The sequence below is a fragment of the Myotis myotis genome, unplaced genomic scaffold, assembly GCF_014108235.1.
Source record: "Myotis myotis isolate mMyoMyo1 unplaced genomic scaffold, mMyoMyo1.p scaffold_m19_p_5, whole genome shotgun sequence".
In the NCBI taxonomy this organism is placed as follows: Eukaryota; Metazoa; Chordata; class Mammalia; order Chiroptera; family Vespertilionidae; genus Myotis; species Myotis myotis.
Genome location: NW_023416357.1, coordinates 43,076,977 through 43,093,155, shown reverse-complemented (window position 1 = coordinate 43,093,155; position 16,179 = coordinate 43,076,977). Strand labels below are relative to the sequence as shown.

The window sequence follows — 16,179 nt, the reverse complement described above, 5'->3', positions numbered from 1 at the left end:
CTATGTAATTATGAATTGCATTTGTTTTACATTAAAAGAGAATGATCACTAGAGTTTGTCGGTGTTGGATTTTTCCCACTGTGAGGTTCTTAACCTTTTTTTTGCTTCATAATTAATATTAAAGCAATTCATGTTAGAGATCCTTTCAATATGGAAGGTTTGTAATGGAGACCTAACATTTTATTGTTTATAATAAAAATCATCTATACAGGAAAAAAAAAATACCCAGCCCCAGTCAGGCACATGCAGGAAACAACCAATCAATGTGTCTCTCTTACATTGATGTTTTTCTTTCTCTCTCTTCCCCCTCCCCCATCCCTTCCATTCTCTCTAAAAATCAATGGGAAAAATATCCTTGGGTCAGGATTAAACAAACAGAAAAAAAATACCATGTCATTAAAACAAAATTAATTGTAGCTAACATTAACATGGCTATATTTCAAAAGGAATGTTAAATAGAAAGAAGAAGTTGATGCCATTTTAATTTTTAAGTAAGCAAAATGACATTCTCTATTATTTATAGAGTTACACTTATGTGGTAAAGATATTTTAAAATAAAAGGACAGAACCCACACCAAGATCCAAATAATATTACCTTTGAGGAGAGAGGGAAATGAGTAGGATTGGGAGGTATACTAAAAGGACTTCCAGGTATTCACATTGGCTAAATCTAGGTGTTGAGTTTATGGGTGTTTATTATATTACTTTCTCTGCTTCTTGGTATGTTTGAGATCGTATTTTTAAAGCATTTAAACATTCCATCCCCTTTGTTTATAAAGTAATCACCTAAGTATATGCCATCACTTGGCATGAATAGGAAAGGAAAAGAATGTCTTCTATTAATCTGCAATTGCCATATTTTCTGGTATATCCCTTGCTGCACCACTTTTTATAAAACACTGACTTGTGGCACTGATTAAAGTCTACTCCCCCAAGGTTTATATGCCCAGTTATTTTTGTGGGAGTTAAACCACATTGCTGCAGAGGGAGAACACTGGTGTTCTCAGGAACAGGAAATTAAAAGAAGCACAGTAGGTAGTTAAGTCTGCTAAGGTAAGTCCTATACTCTACCCCCTCCCCCAATTTAAAAAAATCCAGACTTTAACCAGTTTAATGGAGAAAGGATATTAAGTTGTAATTGCTTACACCCTTCCTCCTCCTCCTCCTCCTCCTCCTCCTCCTCCTCCTCCTCCTCCTCCTCCTCCTCCTCCTCCCTCTTCTTCTTCTTCTTAAATATGGAACACTTCACGAATTTGCATGTCATCCTTGCACAGGAGCCATGCTAATTTACTCTGTATCATTCCAATTTTAGTACAGTATATGTGCTGCCGAAGCTAGCACTACACCCTTCCTTCTTATTCTCTGATCTGAGTTATTTCACATATCTCTGTTTTGTATAGCTGCCATCCTCATGGATTTTGTTTTTGTCTTTTTATTGAACTTAGTTAACATTTCCATGTATCCACCTAGTCCCCACACTAGTCAGTGTTCCATAGTTTTCCATCTTGATAATACACTGCAGTTTGCTTAGCCTTACTGCATTGTTGAACTTTTGAGATTTTTCCAACTTTCCAGTATTATGAATAGCATTTCTATGACCATCTTTGTACAAACTATTTTCTTTCTGGTCATTTCCTTGAGGTATAATCCTAAAGTGGAATTAAGCCAAAGGGTATGAATAGTTTTATGACTTTAAATTCATATTCCAATACTATATCAATTTATCTTAGACTCAGCAATATTGGGTTTATACATTTAATATATTTTCTAAATTTACTAGGAATATAATGATTATTAAAAGCCATTTCTTTGTTTCAATTCTGCAATGTGGGCAAGGCTGGGTGGGGACTGCTGGTCTCTGCTCCATGTAATTTTTGCTGGGACAGCTTGGCTGGGGCTGGAGGATCCAAGATACTTGACTTACATGTCTGGCGCCTCAGTTGCCCCTTTTGCTCCAACAGGGAGGTTGTACTCAGGAACCTTAAGAAAGCAAAAGCCAAAGCTGCCCAGGCCTGCGCCTGGCAGGATGCCACTATTGCTGCATTCAATTGGACAGAGCCAGCCAGATTCAAGGAGAGAGGAAATAGACTCCACTATGGATGAAAAAGGAATGATACGTGTGAACAGGGATGGGAGGTTTCAAGCAGGGAAAATATGCTGGTCACGTGGTAGACAAATAATAGCAGTTGGAATCATTGAGTGAAGGAACAAATGAATGAACAAATGAATAGATTAATAAAAAACATAGGACAGAAAATATTTTTAAATATACAAGACAGTATATAGACAATAAAATGTTTAAATCTTTCCTTTTAAAGGGAATGTATTTAACAGTAGAAACTGACAATATTCAATTTTGTACCAAAAGAGAGGCTGAAGGAAGCAATGGATATTCTACATCAAGACAGATGGTGTTGGGCCAGACTAGAGTGTGTGAGGTGGGGTCATTTCAGCGAGACTAGGGGGAAGTATCCACAGCAGTGTCTAAGGCAGATAGGACAGAGGTCAAGTCTGGAGAGGTCAGCTCTGGGAATGTGGAGCAAGAGCAGGAGCAAGAAGTGATGGAGGTTCTGCAGGACCAGGCAGTAAATTCAGATCAGCAAGACCAGTTCAGCAAGGACAGGAACATGAGAAACTAAAAGGGCTGCTCAGGTCAACAGGAGACAAGATACTGGCCATCAGCAAAAAGTGTAGTGCTTGACCTGGGCATTCTGCTTGGCTAGTCTGATGCTGGGTAGGGCCTGGACCTGGGTTAGGGCTGTGCAGTACCTGTGACCTAGAGAAATTCCCAGGGAGGGATGGCTGTGTGAGCCTTTAGCACCTGCAAAGTGGGTAAAGGGATCCAGGTGGAGCATTGCAGTATGCACCCCATGTGGCATTGATGGTTGGATGACTAAGGACAAGTAAAGTGCTGAATCCAGAAATGATTGGATTTACTGCTGAGTTGGTGAGAAGGGATGAAAAATGTGAAATTAGATGGTGAAAAGCATTTGAAAAAATTCAAGCTCCATTCTTAGTAAACTATATAAATGAAAATAAACCTCTTAATAACAGAAGTAGATGGATGCCTTCTTAACATGGCAAAATATCCATATTTCAGCCAAAGAGTTAAAATTATGTTTAGCGGGAAGCATCAAGCCCCTTCCCATGAAAGTCAAGGACAAGACAGGGATATTCATATTCACCATGATTATTAACATGGTTCTGGAGGTAGTAGCTAATGCAACACAAGTAAAGAAATAAAAGATATAAAAATGGGAAATGGCCGAAACCAGTTTGGCTCACTGGATAGAGCGTCGGCCTGTGCACTGAAAGGTCCCAGGTTCAATTCCGGTCAAGGGCATGTACCTGTGTTGCGGGCACATCCCCAGTAGGAGATGTGCAGGAGGCGGCTGATCGATGTTTCTCTCTCATCGATGTTTCTGACTCTCTATCTCTCTCCCTTCCTTTCTGTAAAAAATCAATAAAATATATTTTATAAAAATAAAAATGGGAAATGAAGAGTAAAATTTTCATTAGAAGCATAAAGATAAATTGTACCTATCAAATTAGCAAAGATAAAATCATTTGATATGCACCTGGTTGGTCATAATGTGGAGAAACAGGCTCTCCGATACATTGATAGTGGGACAGTAAATGACTACAGCGTTCTCTGGGAGACAGTCTGGCAATAGTTATTAAAATTAAACACATGTATTTAAAGTTAAACACAATTTGGCCCTGCCCCGGTAGTTCAGTTGGTTAGAGCATCATCCCCATACACCAGGGTTGCAAGTTTGATCCTCATTCAGGTCAGGGCACATATAAGAATCAACCAATGAAGGCATATATAAGTGGAACAACAAACCTCTCTCTCTCTCTCTCTCTCTCTCTCTCTCTCTCTCTCTCTCAAATAAATAAATAAATAAATAATACAAATATATAAGTATATTAAATTCAACTTGGTATATTACTGCAAAGGAAACAACCTAAATGTCCACCAATAGGCACAGCTTAAGTTATAGTCCAACCATGAGATAGGTGCTGTGTAACTTTTAAAATGAATGAAGCAGATTTGTTTGTACTAATATGAAGTGAATAGAGGCCCAGTGCATGACATTCATGCACTGGGGGTAGGGGGGCCCTCAGCCTGGCCTGTGCCCTTTAACAGTCTGGGAACCCTCGGGGGATGTCCGACTGATGGCCACCGCTGCTGCGCTCCCCAGTTGTTAGCCATAGCGACCGATTATTCTGCCATTCGGTTGATTTGCATATTATCCTTTTATTATATAGGACTAGAGGCCCGGTGCACAAAAATTTGTGCACTCGGGGGGGCGGGGGGGTCCCTCAGCCCGGCCTGTGCCCTCTCATAGTCTGGGACCCCTCGGGAGATAACAACCTGCTGGCTTAGGCCTGCTCCTGGGTGGCAGAGGGCAGGCCCAATCCCTAGGTGCAGCCCCTGGTCGGGCTCAGAGCAGGGCCAATTGGGGAGTTGGGGTGCCGCCCCCTGTCATGCACAGAGCAGGGCGGATTGGGAGGTTGTGATGCCACCCTCAGTCATGCTCAGGGTAGGGCCGATTGAGGGGTTGGGGCACCGCCCCCTGTCACACTCAAGGCAGTGTCGATGGGGAGGTTGCAGCGCCACCCCCTGTCATGCACAGAGCAGGGCCCATCACGGGGGTTGGGGCTCCGTACCCTGTCACGCACAGAGCAGGGCCCATCAGGAGATTTAGGAGCTCCCCCCTGTCACTCACAGAGTAGGGCCGATGGAGTTGGGGCACCGCCCCCTGTCACACACAGAGCAGGGCGGATCAGGGGGTTGGGGCACCGCCTTCTATCACCCACAGAGCAGGGCCGATCAGGGGGTTGGGGCGCCGCCACTGTCACACTCAGGACAGGGCTGATGGGGAGGTTATGGCTCTACCCCATCACACACAGAGCAGGGCCCGTGGGGTGGGGGTTGGGGTGCCTCCTGGATCAGGGTGGGGGTCCCCACTGGGGTGCCTGGCCAGCCTGGGTGAGGGGATAATGGCTGTTTGCAGCTGGTCACACACCCTTCAGGGTGGGGGTCCCCACTGGGATGCCTGGCCAGTCTGGGTGAGGGGCTGAGGGCTGTTTTCAGGCTGGCGGGTGACTGAAGCTCCCAACTGCTCCTTTTTTTCTTTTTTCTTTTTTTATTCTGGGCCAGCTTTAGCTTTGAGGCTTGGCTCCAGCTCTTAGGCCTCCGCTGCTGAAAGCAGTTTTCTGGCCTTTGTTTACCTTCTGTATTTGAAACAATGTTGCGATCCTGCTGGCTGAAGCCTGGGCGACTAAAGCAGGTTTCTGGGATTTTGTTTAGCTTCTATATTTGTAACATAGTTGCTTAGAGTTGCAACTCAGAGGCCTGCAGTGGCAAGCGGGGAACGTTGGAGTCCTCTGTCACTGAAGCAAGCAAGCCTCATGTTAACTTCAAACTGCCTGGCTGCCGGCCACCATCTTGGCTGGCAGTTAATTTGCATATTGCCCTGATTAGCCAATGGGAAGGGTAGCGGAGGTACGGCTCATTACCATGTTTCTCTTTTATTAGATAGGATTGTTAAAATAAATTGTTGAATGAAAAGAATCAAGATGTATGCTCTGCTATTTTTGGTGTTTTTAAAAAACAACAACATATATGCATATAAAATCTATAAGGAAACTGATAACAATAGATGCTTCCAGAAATTTGAACTGGGTATTTGGGAGAATAAGATAAAAAGGAAACTTTTAAGATTACATTGTTTTGTCCCTTTTAAATATTATGCCTAGTTAAAAATTAATGTAAATAAATAAGTGGACAAAAGAGATGGACCCAAATCAAGCAAGTATTTAAAACAACACAACTGACAACAAACTTTTATAAATAGCGACTGTAGGAAAAAGTCATCTCCTTTTCCCAAAAAAGGCGAAATAAGGAAAACTGGATTAATAATCTGTAGGAAAGTGTGTCAGAGATGAATTATAGAAATTTAACCCCCTTCAGCCTGTAGCTGTGGGGGAAAGGGGAGATTCCTTTGGTGTTTTGTCCAAGAAAACAATTGTTACAACATTCTCTGAGTTCTAACCAATTTTTTATTTTATGGCCTGCAAGGGCTTGTCTCCTCACAGGCTTGGGGTAAACACCAGGGTGCATCACTCCTGAGCAGGCTAGCAGGCATACCAGGCTCCTAGGCGCTCAGTGTCTGCAGAGAGACTTGTTTGGGCTGAGGTGTGGCTGAAGCCACTTGGGGACTATACGCCAGCAGAAAGGACAATGATATCCCTTGTGCTCTTGGTTAATGTAGCAAGCATGAGGGTGTCTTGTGTGGCTCGGGGATAAGTGTGCCTTGGCACAAAGCAGTCTGAGCATAGATGAAAGCTGCCTAGAACCTGGAGACCTTGATAGGGTGGGTGGTCATCACTCTCCTAGGAAATTGAGTTTGAGGGTAACACATCCGAATAAAAAAAAAAGCCGGGGGAGGGGGAGGGGGGGGAATTAAGCCAGTTCAAATCTGTTTACTCATTGGAAAATTCTTACTGTTGGCCTTCATAGGGTTTCATATAGATCCCTAACTACTAAAGACTTTACCCTTATTTCACTGCCCTTTCAATAATTATTCTAATAGAAACAAGAATCTCGTGGAGGCCACTTTTTCATTACTGGAATGCAAGCCCCTTTGCCATAGCAAATCATACAGACATGCCTCTGTATGCTCATGATGTAGTTTTAATAACATGTATTATGGGTGGCCTCTATAAGCAACTGTTCCCACTGTCTTAACTTCTGCAGAAAGAGTAGCTCAGATTTCAGCTTCTGCCTTCTGTGGTCATTCACCAGAATTCAAATTAGCTCCATGTCATAGCTCAAGTTGTGTAGGTTACTGGTTGTACAGTTTGCAGCTAATTCACTCTGGCAGGCACATCAGGAAATTATGCTCTTCAGCATCGAATGTTCCACAGGAACATTACTAGACTTTTTCTATGGCTGAGAGGCAAAATTAATGACACCTGCTCTAAAAGTTTTCCACATCAAGCTTATTTATGTATACCAGGCTCTGCCTGCCCAAGCACCACTGATAAGACGATGAGTCCCATGCAATTCAGATTTGTATGTTTCTAGTACCTCAGCCAGATACGAGAATGGAGGCAAAGGCGATTCTTGAGGGAAAATTCTGGCTTTGGCTGAGGTATTCTGCAGTTCACCTTCCCTAAGAGCAGAGTTTGGGGCAAGGTTTTCAACTTGCTTAATAGATGTTAGCCTTGCCCCTTGCTTGCCTGATGTACAAGATGTAGTATCTTCTATCAGTCAACAACATAAAATCCCAACACTACATTCTAGTTGGAGAATAACCCTGGATTGTCATTATTTTACTTTCTTAAAAAGATAAGCAGAGAAAAATGACATTTAGTCAAGATTGTTTCAGGAACATGTTATCCATCTACTTTTTGGTGACTTTTAAGAGCTGTACTTGTATCTCCTTAGATTATTGTAAAGCTATATATTTATGCAACATTAACTAAGTCCTCTCCAGAGTCCCCATTATTGCATTTATCTTTTAGAGAGTGCAAGGACCAAATTTGCTGTAAAACTATTGTCACCTACATAAGGCATTACATAATGTGTTTACTGTATTTTAGGGTTTAGTAGTAAGGGGAAAAGCTTTTCTGAAAAACTAGTTTCTTTATTTCCCATTCTAAGAGCAATATTATATTAGTCTTCTCTTTCTGGTGGCAGAAACAGAATTAGTAATCTTGCATAGTTGCCATGTTAGCCTTTGGGGCTAGAGTATATGCTTCCTCCTCTCCTCCTTTTTATAACTTTGGTATTATATTTCTGTCCCAATAAATGTGTTCATATGTGTCTCTTATTGGAAGCTATGTATGGTCTACATTTAGTTTTAGAAAAAGGTAGGGCTATGAATTTATATTACCATAAAATAATTTCAGAAAACAATATTATGTTTATTTTAAAAGATAACAACTATAAAAACAATAACAAAAAATGAACAATAACAGCAGATTGTATCCACGCAAGGAAGAAGATTTTTAAAATAACAAATGCCTGATAAAGAAAAAGTACTCAAGATTCATTTTGTTTCATTCATTCTAGAATTCATTCATAACAGTAAAATATTAGATAAACTCATTGATTTTCTAAATGCATTAGTATGCTCCATGTTGAACGTTGGCATCTATACTCTTCTGGGAGATTCCAGGAAAGGATAGGAATTGGGAAAAGGACAGGAATGGGGAGGGCAGTGGGTGCTCTACATCCATTAAAATGTATGCACACCAGTTTAACCTGCCTTGATGGGTCAGGTCTGACTCTTCCTGGCCTGGTTCAGCAATGATGTATTGTAGACACTTTGAGGGTAAGGAATTTTACCAGGCATGAATGAGCTAAGATTTTCTATTAAATATTTGCTGGTGGTGATCCAAGTGTCCCAGGGCCTGAGCTCCCGCCCTTGTCCCCATGCTTCCCTTGCCAGCAGATGATAGCCCCATCTCTTGTGACCTAGGAAGCTGTTTGCCCGAGAGCCTTTAGCTTGTGTGGGTATAGGTCTTGGAAAAGAAATTTACACCCTTTCTCCATCCAAACTCCATGTCTGTAAATATAAAGTTAGCTGTGTTTTAAAATATTATGCTCTTTAGAATACCCATAAGTCTTCAACATTCCTTTCCCTTAATTTTTCATAGCTGTATATGAGACAATGTAATATGAAAATGTTCTTGGGTACTTTGAAAGTTTGTGATAAAGTCAACATATCACTGCCCTGGCCGGTTTGGCTCAGTGGATGGAGCACCGGCCTGCGGACTGAAGGGTCCCAGGTTTGATTCCGGTCAAGGGCATGTACCTTGGTTGCGGGCACATCCCCAGTAGGGGGTGTGCAGGAGGCAGCTGATAGATGTTTCTCTCTTATCGATGTTTCTAACTCTCTATCCCTCTCCCTTCCTTTCTGTAAAAAATCAATAAAATATATATATATAAAAATTAACACATCACACATCATAATCATAACATTGGGGGATCACTCTAGTTCACTGGTTCTCAAACTTTAGTGTGTATCAGATCACCGGGAGGCCTTGCTGAAATTCAGGTTGCCGGGCCTACTTTCTAATTCACAAAGTCTGAAGTAGGGCTTGAGAATTTGCATTTCTAACAAATTCCCAAGTGATTCTGATGCTGCTAGTGCAGGATCACACTTTGAGGACCAGGACTCTAATCCAGCTGCCTTTACCCAGTTGTTTGCCTATTGTGATCTTTGGTGCCTGCTGTTCTAAATGCTGTTTGCAAATGTGCAGAGCATCCTCGGGAGTGGGAGACTGACTAATCTGGTGACGATGTGACATGCATTATCTGCAGCTGGTGGCTGACTGCAAAATGAAGCAATTAAAGATTAAGACATAACTCACAGGAAATTAATGTGAAGCACCACTGAGTATAAAACCCATAAAACTGCTAGCATTCCCCTGTGTTGGTCACACACGTGCATCCTGCTTTGCTCTGCTGTTCTCCCAAACATGGATGAGACCACACCCAGAACAAATAAAGCATGGTCTGTCTCTGCCATGAGGTCACATAAGGTCATAGGCAGACAAGAGAATGGTAGTAAATTCAATAAAGTAAGATTCTGGTGCTTATGATAAAGAAAAATGCTATTATATTAAATTTAACTTTCTAAATATCCATACGCAGTCTAACTGTAGCAGAGTGGAAATCTGACTTTTTCTTGCCTCAAAAGAGTGGCTTCTTATGCCAAAATATTTTCTCTCTGAATGTTTTCTATGAGTCAGAACTTCACATGACTATTTCCTATGGATTCATTATTGATTTTGATGGTAATTATGAGAATACAAATCTGAAGCATAGTATAAGATAAATATGAATTTGTAATATAGACTGATGAGGTAGAAACAAGCTGAAATTTCATAATGCTGATTAATAATTCATTTAACTTCTTAATATTTTATATATTTGAATTTCTTTTTATATACCCTCATTTAAAAAGTTTAAGTTAATTAGCACCAGGTAAAATGAATTGATATACAGTCTAGAAAGTCAGGTTGGATTTATTTGCCAAAAATTAGTTTGAAGGCTTTCTTTCTATTATGTCCCTTTTATGAGGTCACAAAGTCACTTTTCATATCACAGACTTCCCCAAAAAGTTACTTATTCCTGATGTTTTCTTTGAGTAACCAGAACAAAATGACAGTTTCTTTTTTATTCATCCATCTAATCTTTGAGTGTTATTTGTCTGACTCTGTTCCATCTGCTATTCATAATGATTGCACTTATGCATATGATTTAGGATAGAATTGATTTGGATAAAACTTATTTACATTTAAATTACTACTCAGGAAGATGGAATGTAAGAAGTTTGATTGTAGCTTCCTAGCTCTTACTTGACTTAATCACAATATGGTTCTCAACTTGCAAATAGATATAGTTTCATTTCTAGGACAATGCTATACATTTTGAGTGATAATTGATTTTGATAATTTCTCAAATTATTTTTGTTGTCTAATCAGGCAGATTAAGCATTTGAAACAAATAGGTGTGAATTTATTGAGAGGGCAAAACATCTCTAAGTCAATAAGTTTATCAAGATTTTGGTTGGCATATTATATGATATGTTAATATTATCCACCAAAGCACACACACAAAAATGTACATATACATAAATGTTATATTTGATTAAAACAAATATGCTGAAATTTTTCTAAAGATGCACAAAAATGTTGAAATTAACATAATTTAGAGAATAAATCTTACACCCTCATCCCCTGACTCCTTGGGGACTGGGTACAGTACAAGAAGTTATGCAAACTCCTGTTTGCCATTGTTACTTTGCAGAAATTAACATAGGGGATGAGATTCTGGGCCTGGTATGTATACAGAACAATGAGCTAGGTGTGTTAACCTTGGAAATAGCTCAACAGGCAGATGCTAGAAGCACAACTAAACAGTAATGTGCCCTGCCCTCTCCACTGTGGATCTGGGTCTCTGTGCTGATCCTTTTATATAGAGAAAGATATTTTGTTCTTTAATATACCTTACCATAAATATACTGCCTTTGAGAATTATTGTTTTTCCTTAGAAGGTATCGAGTGTGTGTGTGTGTGTGTGTGTGTGTGTGTTTCACTTAATACTCACCTCCAGAGTGCTCCAGAAGAATGAAGGACACATCTTCTGGTTACACAGAGAGAAAAACTGGAGCGGCCCAGATCTTGGAATACTGAAGTTCATGCTGGGCTGTCCTGGACTATCTCAGACATATAATTGCCACATATTGATTGGACTTGAGAGAGATTTTTGTTTTGTCAGCAAGATATTTATAAATCATCTCTCAGAGTGGGTTAACATTGCAGAACTAATGTTACCTACAATAATAGCTAACATTAAGAGCTTAATAGGTATTAACTAACAAGAGGCCTTTACAATGAGCCTGTGAGGCTTATTATCTTAATTATTCAGAGGAAGAAGCTGCAGCACAGAAATGCTGAGTAACTTTATTTATCCCCCTCAGTGGTAAGTGGTAGAGCTGGGACTAGGCCCTTCCCAGTCTGGTTCAAGAGCCTGCACTCTGTGGTGCATGTATGAGAGAGATGGAGAGGGAGAAGGAAAAGGAGAGGGAGGCTTTGAAAATAGAAAAGCTCATCAGAGTTGGGGCAAGTTCTGCTTAGGGTGGCAGTTGTTTTTTTGTTTGTTTGTTTTTTGTTCTTTAAGAAAGTGGGCAAACTGTCTTAGGATGAGTAATGGGCTCCTGCCTGGGCCCTGCTGATGGAGATATTCAGCCAGAATGTGTTCTGGGTGTCACATCTCAGGAAAGCCAAGTAAAACTTCCTAGAGAAGAACAATAGAACTAACTGATAAGGACATGGAGCAGGTTCTACAGGAAACAAGAATAGGTACTCAAGACATTTCCCTCTCATGGCCCCAACTCCCAACCCCATTAGAGTCAGCAAAAGATAAGAAAATCACTGTTCTAGAAGTTGGGAGTTAGGATTTTCTTGGCTACTAGTATTTCTTTAACCAGCTATGTGGACGTGAGCAAGCCTCTGAACATTGCTGGGCTTGGTTTCCTTATTCTACAAGATGGATTCTGGGTTTCCAGGGAACAATTTATACACCAAGGCAGCATAGGGTGGCAGTTAGGAGCACTGACTCCGGAGCCAAACCACCTGAGTTTGTAACCCAGTTCCTATTTAACTTCTCGGTGCCTACATTCTCTGTAATATAGGATAATTGTTCCTATTTCATGGGGGTGTTGGGGGGAAACAAAGGGTTAGTACTTATACATTCTTTTTCTTCTTCCCCCCGCCCCCCAAACCACCAAAAGAAGTTCTACAACTTGGTGGGTATTTGGTGGACTGATGCATTGATGGATTGATTAATATTTTTAGTTTTCTTTTTAAATGTTTATTTGTATTGACTTTAGAGAGAGAAGGAAGGAGGGAGGGAGAGAGCAGGGAGGGAGGGAGAGACAGAACCATCAATTAGTTGATCCACTTATTTATGCATTTATTGGTTGATCTTGTATGTGCCCTGACCTGGGATTGAACCCGCAACCTTGGCATCTCGGGACAACGCTCTAACCAACTGAGCTACCCGGTCAGGGCACATACATGCTTTAGAACAGTGCTTGGCACATAGTAAGCTCTCAATAAATGCTAGCTATTACCACTATGGGTATCTAGTACAGTTTCACAATTCTCTTTGTAACTGCATTCTGACGCCAAGCAGGGATTCCCTAACTCTGAGATACTGTCTAGGCAGGATTCAAGCAGGTGTATTCAGGAGTTGGATCAAGGGAAAAAGAAAGAGGGGCGTTAAGGCTAGAAGAAGGGCTAAATAAGTTAGTACACATTGTGTAGAAATCAGCAACATTTGCATACTGTGTGTGAAACTTGTTTCCCTATGCAAAGTCAACAACTGATAATGAGCTTGGGCAGCTGGAGGTGTCACCATTCAGGCGGGTCCCACCCTCTCCTTTGCCACCACCTGTCTCCCTCCCACCTTCCCACATTCCGCTACTCTCCTTTTCCTGTCAACATTGGCCATCACCACTACCTGCTGTCATAGTATCAAGGTAGGTATCCAGATGCCACTCAGAAAGTGTTTATCTCTGCTAAATCTCAAGAGAGGAGCTTCATGAGTGCAAGGCATTGCTAGAGCTGGATTCATCTTCCTGAAAAGGGTGAATGAAATGAGATAATTTTTAGTTGAGATTATATCAGAATTCAAAGTTTTAAAGCCCTCTATGAAACAAACAAAAGTCTTATGAGGTTTTCCTTGAGGTATACTCAAGTTGAAACATGTCATTATAGATCAAGACTTATAATTTAAATTATGATATACTCCTTAATTTAAAATATATTCTCCTTAACTTAGAATATATTTTTCTTAAAGCTTTAAATTTTAGGAATGAAACTTTTGAGACCATTAAGTTCCATGTCAGCATTTTTTTTAGAGGAGGAACCCCGAGGTGGTGAGGTGAGATACTTGTCCTTCACATAGCTAATTAGTAGTGTCAGGACAAGAACAGAATTTTCAGTAAAAAATTTTTTTCCTTTTATCACAGCGGGCTCCCCCTTCAAGGTAATTATTGTTATTACATTTTAAAGGGTTCCAGAATGTGAGGACAAGTGAAATTAGTGGCATCAATAGCTCATGTGGAATGGTGGATAAAGGTATAGGGTCTGTGGCCAAACTGGCAGGATGGGAATCCTGTAGTCCGCTGTTACCAGCAGTGTTATCTTCAGCAGGTTATTCCACCTCTCTGTAAAGCCACAATTAACCTGATTGAAAATGTCTTAATCTGTAGAGTGTTCTGCTCTATATTAGAGACAGAGTAAGTATTAGAATCATGTAAGTCAGGAACTATTTATGTGTTTACATGCTCAATAATTGTTATAATTTCTGAAAGACTCACGAAGAAGTATCTACTTCAATTATAGTTCTACTTTTGCTAAATTAAGAATACTTAGGAATGTCTACATCCTGGTTCCTTTTTATAGGTCTTTCCCTATTTAAGAATCTTGAGAAATTAGAATTCTCTTCCTGATTCCATCCTGTCTCCACCTCAGTTCAAGCAGATATTTCCCCAACTCTGTAATCCAGACAGAGGATAAAAACCTGGGCAGAGCTTGATCTTAGGCATATACCCAGTGTTCAGACCAGTGCCTGAAAAATAAATGTTTGAGGGGGGTTGGAGGGCTGGGTGAAAAAGGTAAAGGGATTAAGCAACCCCCCCCTCCCACACACACAAAACAACAACCCCAAAACAAGCAAACGAACAAACAAACAAAAAGCAGACACAGACAACAGTATGATTATTACCAGAGAGAAAGAGGTGGAAGAGGGCAGAGGGGGATAAAAGGTGGTGGAAAGAGACTTGACTTTGGATGGTGAGTGCATGATGCAGTATGCAGATGATGTGTTACAGAATTGCACACTTGAAACCTATATGGTTTTATTACCAATGTCACCCCAATTAGTTCAATAAAAAATTGAAAACAACAAGTGTGTGATGACCCACGTCCCGCGTGGTTCAGAGTTCGGGTTCTGGAGAAGGGCCGCTCGCAAATGACAGATGAGACAAGAAATAATAATTTGGAAATTGGGGGGGGCGGGCAGGTGGGAGCCCAACACAAGAGGAAGGACTCCGCTTGTGCTCAGGCCTTGCCATCCTTTTATTCAGTTTGGGATACACCTATAGCCCTTAGGCAGGCAATGTCCAGTAACAGACAAACTACCTTATCAGTGAGGATTTACATGACTATCTGGTCGGGAAGTTGCTTCAGCTACTTTTCGCTGGAGCATTGTCTCAACTAAACAGTGGGTGCATAGCTCTGACCTTTGCCAGAGCTCAAGGATCACCAGCATTCCGGGCTCCTTGTCCACACCTCTCTGTAGTGAGACAATAGGCAGCTTCCTACACAAATGAACAAACAAGACAGAGAAACACAAACTCACAGACACATACAACAGTATGGTAGTTACCAGATAGAAGGGGGTGGGGGAGTAACAAAGGGTAAAGAGGGTCAAATATATGGTGAGGAGGAAGGCTTGACTTTGGGTGGTAAACACACAATGCAATATGCAGATGATATATACAGATTTGTACATTTGAAACCTATATACTTTTATTAACCAGTATCACCCCAATAAATTTATTTTTTAAAAAGAAAAATAATTTAGAAAAAAGAAATAATTGTGAAAGATGATTGCAGTGGTATCACCAGAATTTTGATATAGGAATGGTTTAGTGGTGAACATCTGGTTGGGACTGGAGATTAGGAAACTTGAATTGAAATTAAAATTGTATTTTCTGTAGAAAATGATGGTAATTAAATTGTTTGCGGGTAGTTTTTACCGCATGCTAGCAGGTGGTGCGGGCCATTTTTGCTAATTTTTTGCGCAAATGGCAACGTTCAGTAAAATTAGTTTACGTATTTATACGTTACCCGCATTCTACCGCTAGTCTATAAAAAACGTATTAATACGTGTCCCGTGCTCTACTACACTGGTAGAACGTATAAATATGTAAACGTATAAATATGTTTCCCACATACAATGTGTTAAAGGGGTGTGGATAATATCCCCTCATGATAGCCCTTTAAATCACCAGTAAATGAATATGTGAATGAATGAGTAAAGGAATGAATGAATGAATATAGTAGAGCTAGAGCTGTTTCAGTAGACACCACCACTGAGATACAACCTCCAAGCAATACCAGCGGTGGGAGGGTAGGTCTCAAAATGGGAACTGAGATGGACTAATTTGATATAAATTGGGTATTAATGTATCATCTTTACCTGTCGACAACCCTAGACTGGAGAAGTCTGCATTTTAAGAATTATACAGGACTAGGAAACCAAGATGGCGGCATAGGTTAACGCCGGAGATTGCTGCCTTGAACAACCACTTCAGAGATATAACTAAAGGACAGAACGGACATCATCCAGAACCACAGGAAGGCTGGCTGAGTGGAAATTCTACAACTAGGAGGAAAGAGAATATCATACCCAGACTCAGAGGAGGCACAGTGCTGAAGTGAAATACTCAGGTGCGGAGTGCGCGCGCGGAGCGGGCTGGCGGCGGAGGGCACGGTTGTTGTTTTCAATCGGGAGGGAGTTTCAGACTCTGAGCTCCAGATCTGGGCGAGTCTCTGGGGACCCAGACTCAAACGGGAGAAGCG

At 40.9% G+C, this 16,179-nt stretch overlaps 1 long non-coding RNA gene and 1 other non-coding gene across 2 annotated transcripts in view; one reads left to right on the top strand and one right to left on the bottom strand.

The window, feature by feature from the left end:
* LOC118656111 overlaps positions 1 to 15,968 on the top strand; it is a 29,965-nt gene extending 13,997 nt beyond the window's left edge. The window contains exon 3 of the long non-coding RNA XR_004967496.1: positions 15,813 to 15,968. This is a non-coding gene — a long non-coding RNA (uncharacterized LOC118656111). The remainder of the gene's footprint in view (positions 1 to 15,812) is intronic.
* Positions 1,230 to 1,341, bottom strand: LOC118657141. Its single transcript, XR_004967879.1, has one exon. It is a non-coding gene; the product is annotated as a U6 spliceosomal RNA (small nuclear RNA).
* Positions 15,969 to 16,179: the final 211 nt, after the last annotated feature.